This window comes from Orycteropus afer, unplaced genomic scaffold (assembly GCF_000298275.1).
Source record: "Orycteropus afer afer isolate SDZICR_OR568_19922 unplaced genomic scaffold, OryAfe1.0 scaffold00497, whole genome shotgun sequence".
Taxonomy (NCBI): Eukaryota; Metazoa; Chordata; class Mammalia; order Tubulidentata; family Orycteropodidae; genus Orycteropus; species Orycteropus afer.
This window is the reverse complement of record NW_006922084.1, coordinates 1818799-1828794: the sequence shown is the minus strand read 5'-3', so window position 1 is coordinate 1828794 and position 9996 is coordinate 1818799.

Here is a 9996-nt window from a genome sequence, read left to right as displayed (position 1 = left end):
GCGGGATCGGGCAGTGTTTCGTTCTGCTGTGCATGGGGTCGCTATGAGTCGGAAACGACTCGACGGCACTTAACAACAACAACAACAACAACACACATTTGCTCTTATTATTAACATCTTGCATTCCTGTGGTACATTTATTACAATTGATAAACCAATATCGATATATCATTATTAACTAAAGTCCACAGTTTGCATTCAGATTCATCTTCTGTGTTGTACAGTTCTATGGGTCTTGACAAATATATACTGTCATGTGTCCACCTCTACAGTATCATGCAGAATAGTTTCATTGCCCTTAAAATGCCCTGTGTATCACCTGTTCATCCCTTCCTCCTCTCTACAAACCTCTGGTAACCTCTGATCTCTTTACTGCTTTTGCCAGAATGTCATATAGCTTTTCAGACTGGCTTCTGTCACTTAGCAATGTGCATTCACGATTTTTCCCTGCTTTTTCATAGCTTGATAGCTCATTTCTTTTCATCACTACAAACACTCCAAGCTGGGGGCTTGGAGGCTACTTTTGCTGGTTATGGCTGTATATTATGCCTGGGGCCTGAGATAGGCAGTGGAGAAGTTCAACATCTTCAGCCAAAACAAGGTAGGAGCTGATTGTGGAACAGACCACTAACTGCTCATATGCACATTCAACTTGAAGTTGAAGACATTAAAACAATTCCACGAGAGCCAAAATATGACCTTGAATATAGCCCTCCTGAATTGAGAGACCATTTAAAGAACAGATTTGATGCACTGAACAGCAATGACAGAAAACCAGAGGAATTTTGGGATGACATCAAGAACATCATCCATGAAGAGAGTAAGAGGTCATTAAAAAGAGAAGAAAGGAAGAAAAGACCAAAATGGATGTCAGAAGGGACTCTGAAACTTGCCCTTGAATGGAGAGTAGCTGGAGCAAATGGAAGAAATGACAAGATAAAAGAGCTGAACAGAAGGTTTCAAAAAGCAGCTCAAGAAGAAAAAGTCAATTATTATAATGAAATGTGCAAAGACCTGGAGTTAGAAAACCAAAAGGGAAGAATACACTCAGTATTTCTCAAGTTGAAAGAACTAAAGAAAAAAAATAAGCTTTGAGTTGCAATATTGAAACATTCTACGGGCAAAATATTGAATGACGCAGGAAACATCAAAAGAAGATGGAAGGAATACACAGAGTCACTGTACCAAAAAGAATTGGTTGAGGATCATCCATTTCAGGAGATGGCATATGATCAAGAACCAATGGTACTGAAGGGAGAAGTCAAAGCTTCACTGAAAGAATTGGCAAAAAACAAGGCTCCAGGAATTGACCGAATACCGATCAAGATGTTTCAACAAATGGATGTCCTGCTGGAAGAACTCACTTGGTTATGCCAAGAGATTTGGAAGACAACTACTTGGCCAACTGACTGGAAGAGATCCATATTTGTACCCATTCCAAAGAAAGGTAATTCCACAGAATGTAGAAATTAGCAAACAATATCATTACTATCACATGCAAGTAAAATCTTACTGAAGATAATTAAAAAACAGTTGCAGCAGTATATTGACAGAGAGCTTCCAGAAATGCAAGCTGGTTTCAGAAGAGGATGTGGAACAAGGGATATCATTGCTGATGTCAGATAAATCTTAGCTGAAAGCAAAGAATACCAGAAATATGTGTATTCATGTTTCATTGACTATCCCAAAGCATTCAACTGTGTGAATCATGACAAATTGTGGATAACATTGAGAAGAATGGGAATTCCAGAACACTTGATTGTACTCGTGAGGAACCTGTACACAGATCAGGAGGCTGTCATTTGAACACAACAAGGGGAAACTGCATGGTTCAAAATCAAAAGGGGAGTGAGTGAAGGTTGTATCCTTTCACCATATTTATTCAACCGGTATGCTGAGCAAATAATCCAAGAAGGTGGATTATATGAAGAAGGACATGGCATCAGGATTGGGGGAAGACTCATTAACAACCTGCAATATGCAGATAACACAACTTTGCTTGCTGAAAGTGAGGATGACTTGAAGCACTTACTGATGAAGATTAAAGACTACAGTCTGCAGTATGGATTACTCCTCAATATAAAGAAAACAAAAATCCTCATAACTGGTCCAATAAACAGCTTCACAGTGGATGGAAAAAAGATTGAAGTTGTCAAGGATTTCATACTACTTGGTTCTACAATCAACACCAATGGAAGCAGCAGTCAAGACATGAGATGACACATTGCATTGGGCAAATGCACTGCAAAGAACCTCTTTCAAATGATGAAGAACAATGATGTCTCCTTGAAGACTAAGGTGTGCCTGACCCAAGCCATGGTATTTTCAATTGTGTCTTATGCATTTGAGAGTTGGACAATGAATAAGGAAGACCGAAGAAGAGTCTGTGCTTTTGTGCTGTGGTGCTGGAGAAGAATGCTAAGAGTACCATGGTCTGCTAAAAGGACTAACAAATCTGTCCTGGAGGAAGTGCAGCCAGAATGCTCCTTGGTAGTGAGAATGGCCAGACTTCTTCTCAGCTCCTTTGGTCATGCTGTCAGAAGGAACCATTCCCTGGAGAGGGATGTCATTCTTGGTAAAGGGGAGGGTCAATGAAGAAGGGGAAGGGCCTCAAAGAGATGAACAGACACAGTGGCTGCAATGATGGGCTCAGGTATAGCAAAGATCATGAGGCTGGCACAGGACCGAGAGTGTTTTGTTCTGCTGTACATAATGTCGCTATGAGTTGAAGATGACTCAACAGCACCTAACACCAACAACAATACTCCATTGTGTGGGTCTGCCATCACTTATCCATTCTCCTATTGAAGGACATCTTAGTTGTTTCCATTTTAGGGCGATTAGGGGCAAAACTGTTATAAACATTTATGTGCAGGTTTTTGTAGAGACATAAGTTTTCAATTTATTTGGGTAAATATCTGGGAGCATGATTACTGGATCCAATGGTAAGCCTATGTTTAGCTTTGTAAGAAACTGCCCAACTGTCTCCCAAAGTGGCTGTACCATTGTACATTCTCACCAGCAATAGTGTTCCTCAACTTCTCCAGCATTTAGTGGCCCAACTGGTTTTGAACAGGATGAAAAATAGATTCTTTGGAAGTTCAGGCATTCAGAAACCAGGAGGGAGAGGCCTGAATACCTTCAATTGGTACTTCCAATACCCCTTAGGGCACACCTTGGCACTGGAGTTTAGGGAGGGCTTGGCATTCTGAAGGGTGTACAAGTTAGAGGAAGGGAAGCCTGGGAAAGAGATCTTATCCCAAGAGAGGAAAAGGAGGAGAGTTTTTTAAAGCTTGTATGGTGGAAAGATAATAATGTTTGATCTAGCCATTCTGGAAAACATTTTAGCAGTTTCTTAAAAAGTTAAACATACACTTACCGTAAGACTCTGCAATCTCATTCCTGGATGTTTACCCTAGAGAAATGAAAACTTATGGTCACACGAAAACTCACACGTGAATGTTCATAGTAGTTCTATTTATAACAGCCCCAAGCTGGAACCAAACCAAATGGTTTTCTATGGTGAATGGATAAGCACACTGTGGTACATCCACACAAAGAATACTGCTCAGCAAAAAATAAAATAAAATAAAATAAAATAAGAAAGAAAAAGGAGAAGAAACTATTGAGACACATAACTACTTAGATGAATTACAAAAGCATTACACTGAATGAAAGAAGCATAAAGTCTCAAAAAGTTATATACTGTACAATTCCAATGAAATGATAATTCTCAAAAAGACAACACTATAGTGTTGGAAGGAGTCTCTGGGGGTGCATATGGTTAAGGTGCTCAGTTACTTACAAAAAGGTGGGCGGCTCAAATTCACCTAGAGATGCCTCAGAAGAAAGGCCTGGTAATGTACTTCCAAAAGGCAGTCATTGAAAATTCTGTGGAGCACAGTTCTACCTGACACCTCTGGGGTCGCCATGAATCAGAATTGACTCAATGGCGACTGGTACTGGTGTAGTGATGGAGAACAGATGAGTAGTTGCCAGGAGTTAAGGAGAGGAGGGTGTGACTACAAAGGGATAAAAAGAGAGAGTTTTGTTTTCTTTTGTTTTTGGTGATGGAGTAGTTCTGTAATTTGATGATAGTGGTTACATAAACCTTTGTATGTATCCAAATTCATAGAAATGTACATGTACCACAATAAGTAAAATTTACTTTATGATATATTTTTTTATTGTTATTAAAAATACATCTGAAGTTCCTGAGAGGCACAAATGGTTAAGCACTAAACATTGATGGTTTGAACTCACTCAGTGGGGGATAGGCCTGGTGATCTGCTTCTGAAATATCACAGTGTTGAAAGCCCTATGGCACACAGGGTTCCTGTGTACATATGGGGTCTCCATGAGTTGGAATCAACTTCAGGGCAACTAACAACAACAGCAACTGAATCCAAGATGATCTTATCTAGAAATATTGAAATAGATGCTGTTGTTGTTATGTGCTGTCAAGTCAGACCTGACTCATAGTGATCCCTCCTTGGATTTCCGAGGTGGTATCACTATGGAAGTAGATTGCCCAACCTTCCTTCCGAGGAGTGGCTGGTGGGAGTGAATCGCCAGCCTTCTGGTTAGCAGTCGAGTGCCTTAGGCACTACGTTACCAGACCATCTGCAAAAATACCTCTAAAAAATTTGTGGTTGGTGTGGATTATGGGCTTTGGAGACCTAGGTGTCATCTCTTACCAAGTATGACTTTGAACAAGTCCATCCATCCATCCACCCATCCCTATATACATTCATGATAGGCCAGCACTAAGGATGCACAGACAGAAGGTAGAGTTTCTGTTCACAAAGAATTCATCTAGTGGAGGAGACCAAGATATAAACACATGACTTAAAGATGGTTTTGTAGAGGTATGCCCGTGATTGGATGCAAGTGTCTGTGAAGAACCCCAACTAAGACTGACTGAGAAGATTAAGGATGGCTTTGCCTCTAAAAGCCTTGATTTCCTCATTTGGAAATTTGAAGAAAATAGTTCTTCCTGCTCTACCTAGTCTAGAGGATTGATGGGAGAATCAAGTTCACAAGGAAGGTCCATGACTTGTCAAGCATGTTCATACAGAAAGCCTTATGATCGTACAGATTCAGAAAGAGCTGTTTGGTCTCTCAGAACAAATGAATGACTCTCTCCTTTTTTGGTGTTTTCTTTTCTTTTTTAATTTTTATTGTGATTTGGGTGGAAATTTACAGAACAAATTCACTTTGTTCTCACACATTTTGCCCCATGACATTGACTGCAATTTACCACAACGCAACAGCTCCCCTCCTTCTTCCTCCCCATAGTTACCTCCTCCCTGTGTCCTTCCCTCCCTTGCATTCTTGCCCTCTGGGCTGTTTCCCCATGTATACACAGCCCTTCTATACTCCCATGATTGATCTCACCAAGGAGTGTATCTACCTATTGTAAATGTTCAGCTCATATGTCTGTCTTTTGTTTGGTTGGAAGCCACAGGAGTGGGTTCAATTCCAGATCTGAAGGGCAACTAGGGGCCATAGTCTCAGTGGTTCTATCAGGCTCCATCAGACCAGCAATCCTGGTCCTTTTTTTTTTTTATGATTTTGAATTTTGTTCCACATTGTTCTCCCACTGTATCTAGAGATCTCCCTCTGAGTGGTTGACAATGGTAGCCGGGCACCATCTAGTTCTTCTGTTCTCAGTCATTTAGGCTGAGGATCATGTGGTGTACCAGTCACTTGGACTAACTCTTTCCATGTGTCATTGGTTCCTTCATTCTTCTTTGCTCCAGATGAGGAGAGACCCATCATTGCATCTAGATGGCTGCTTGCAAGCTTTTAAGATTCCAGTCACTACTCACCAAAGTAGGATGTGGAACAATGTTTTTGTGTAGTATGTTATGCCAATTGAGCTTGATGTCCCCTGAAACTATAGTCCCAAGTCCACAGGTCCAACTACTTGCTCCCTCTGGGTAGCTGGCTGTGGCCAAGATGTGATGACAACCTTGTCCCTTGTCAGCTCTACTATATACCTGAGAATTCTTACAGAACATACAAATGCACTTGTAGAAACATTTTCTGGCAACTCTATACATGGTCTTGGGCACACACACACACACCCCATGGACATAACTCATAGTCCAACCTATCCATCCATCTATCTGCCCGTATATCAGTGTTTGCCTTCACTGATAACACAGTACTATATGTGCAAAAGGGTTAAATGGATGGCTTTAATAACAAAGATTTTGTAGGTAATGTTAAGGGAGTGGAGAGTCTGCATCTTCCCAGACTGAGGTTGTTATAAAAATTGTTTTAATAAATTTGTTTTAAAAGTTTTTTCAATGAAAATAGAATTTTACATCAATTTGGGCTTTCCCCTGCTGTGCTAACAATTTGATTTCTGCAACATTGGATGGAAGAGAAAAATAAAACAAACCTATTATAGAAGTTATAAACTAAAAGCAGATGTGATTATTTTTCTACTGTTCACGCCAAAAGAACTCTTAGGCTTTTTTCTGTTGTTGTTTTCCCATAGATCTACAATCAAGAGGTCAAAGTTGAAGCTCAGCATTATCTTGGCTCATGTGAAAGAATCTTATAACAATTAGCAATGAGTAATTATAATAATAACTTTTGATAGTTTATTATATGCCAAGCAATGGGTCAAACATTTTATAGTCAATTTCTCATTCACTCCTAGCAACTCTATAGATAGGTACTTGTTTAGTAAAGAATCTGGCCTTACCCAAAGAGAAAGTCTGGAATTTTATTAAAGGTAGGAGTGTCTTTGTCTGCCTGGGGGATCTTGGTTCATACTGTATAGTCTAACAATGTGACGGGGGCAGGGAGATAAGAACTTGGCCATATCCATATAGTCTTAGGGTAGGAGCTGACCAGTGCAGAAAGACCAACAATAAGGTTCATATAAAGACCAACAAATAGGGTGGGGTCTTTAGGTCATGGAGTATCAGCCAGCCTGGAGGCTGAGATCAACCATATGGACAATCAATCAATCAATCATACTAACATATGCAATCCCAATAAAAATTCTGAACATGGAGTCTTCAGTGAGCTTCCCTGGTTGGCAATCTTCTATGCTTGTTACTAAGAGAATGCCACATTCTGACTCTATGGGGAGAGGAAGAGGGAAGCTTTCCTGGATTCTTTCCTAAGTATCTCTTCCTGTGGCTAATCTTAATCTGTATCCTTTTCCTATAATAAACCATAACCATGAATACAATATCCCTCAGTGAGTTCAGTGAATTAATGAATTAATGAACCCAAGGGTGGTTTTCTGAACCTTCTTCCTGAACTTACATTTGGACAGAAGTGAGGACAGTCTTTAGGACTGTGCTCTGGAACTGCAGTTGGCTAAAATCTTACATTACATTATTCTGTTTTACTGATGAAGAACCTAAAGTTCAGAAGGGTAATTAGTCATTCAAGACACTCAACAAGTCAACAGTAGTGCCAAGATTCCAATGCAGGTATGTAAATTACAAGGGCAAGAGACAGATTGAGAGAAAATATTGTAACATATATTGTAATATAGTCAATAACCATTAACTGCTAGAATATAATAGCTCATAAATTGATGGAAAAAAAGCATAGAAAACTGAACAAAAGAGATGAGCAGGTGATTTACAAAAGAAAAAATAAGATGATGATTAATATACAAAGAGATGTTCAACATCACTAGCAATCACAAGTGCAAAACAAACAATGAGATGCCATTTTTTATCCATAAGATTTGGGAATATTGAAAATATTGATAAGATCATGGTTGACTGTGGATATATATGGATCTTTTACGTGGTCTGTAGGAATATAAATCGACATGGCTATTTTGTAGGAAAATGTGGTGGTATCTTTTTTATTTAGAAAAATGCACATATTCTATGACCAGGAAATTCCAATGTTTTGGTGTCGCTTCTAGAGAAAAACCTGTGCATGTGCTTGAAAAGGCTGCACAAAAGGGTTCTCTGCAGCATTGCTGGCAACAGAAAGATGCTAGAAACCACCTAAAGTTCCTTTGTCTGATGCCTTATGCAATACCTCATAGTAGCTTGTAAGTGTATGGCAGGTCAGTATGGGCTGAAAAACCTCTAAGATGATTCTTAAGTGAAAAAAGCACATTGCAGAACAAAAGATACACTATAATATCATTTGGGCAAATCCCCCAACTACACATAACCGTATCAGACAGTTTCCATGGATACATAGACAGGTATTTAATTATAGAAATAGAATATAAAATAAACTGGTTACAGTTATTTCTAGGAAGGGGCCTGGAATTAATTGTGAGGGAAAGATTGGTCAAAGGGAATTTAAACATTAGCTCTAATGTTTGAATTTTCACTAGAGAAGATGGAGTCCTGCACTACTTCATAATTTTACTTTAACAATCCTTTAAGAAAAAAGAAACCAGATGTGTCTGACTCCAGAGCTCAGGGATGTTGTCACACATTGTTTCTTAATCTTAATGTCTACAGTTATGTTTCAGGAAGTTCATTAATTTCCTAAAATTGTATGAACAATTATATGTGTGTGTTGGAGAGTGCACATTTTTCTGAAATGACGATTCGTGATATTGGATTCTCAGAGAAGACTTGAATGCCAAAAAAAGCTCAAGAATAACTTCAGTGGAAGATATTCTTATGCTGCTGTAACGTTGGAGAAGTTATCCAATCTCTCTGGAAAATGGACATCATAGTAGCACTTACTTCATGGGGTTGGTGTGAGGATTAAATGAGTCAATGTATGTAAAAGCACTTGAGCTAGTGTCAGTAGATGCTACTGTTGTTAATATTTTGAAATTTTGAAAACAACTGCTGATTCAGGAGACGTGAGTCCTCAAACAATTATGGCTCAAGTGAAACAAGGGGGATGATCCAATCCAGGCCAGAAATCCTACAAGTTCAGACTCCTCAATTTTCTCCTGTCTGTAAGAATATATTAAATGACATCAGTCCTCTCACCTGTTGATTTCTTTACCCCACAAACATTTAGTAAACACTTATAATGTGCTACATTTTGCAGGAACAGATGGAAATGCAATCGCAATAAACAGTTGACAGGACTCCTGCCTTCAAGAAATTCACAGTCCACTATGGAGATGGACCCTGAAGGCACAATTGCATTAATACATGTACATAGCAAGCACTGAGGCCAGTATTTAGCTATGATAAACAGGTATTACCTAGTAGTGACTTTCTAAGATAACTGAAATAACATTGCTTGCCAAAACTGAAGAAGACTTGAAGCACTTACTAGTGAAGGTCAAAGACTATAGTCTTCCATATGGATTTTGCCTGAAAGTGAAGAAAACAAAAATCCTCACAGCCGGACCAAAAAACAACATCATGCTAAATAAATAAGAAATCATACTTGTCAAGGATTTCCTTCTATTGAAACCAACAATCAATATCCATGGAAGCAGTAGTCAAGAAATCAAATGATATATTGCTCCTATGGCAAAAGTCCTCTTTAAAGTTATTTTTCCTTTTAAGGCAAAGATGTTACTTTGATGACTAAGGTGTGCTGACCCAAGCCATGTCTTTTTTGTTTGTTTGTTTGTTTTATATTTTGTCCTTCCTTCCTGTTCCTTCCGGCCTTCTTAGCTTTATCCCTGGGCAAATGCTGCCCTTGTCATCTCGTGTGGTTGATTGTACCTGCCTGTTACTATTGCTCACCTTATAGGCCTGTCTAGTATTTGTCTGAAAGTTGAGCCACAGGAGTGAATTCAGTTCCTGGCTTGAAAGGTGTCTAAAGGCCATAGTGTCGGGGGTTAGTGTCTATCCGACCAGTAAGCCTGGCACCATGGTCTTTTCAGCAGCCTCATATTCTGGTGGTATAGTGGTTAAAGTACTTGGCTTTAACCAAAAAATTGGCATTGAACCCATAAGCCACTCTGCAGGAGAAAGATGTGACAGTCTGTTTCCATAAAGATTTACCTTCTTGGAAACCATAGGGGGAAGTTCTACTCTGTCCTATAGGGTCCTTATGAGTTGGAATTGACTCGAT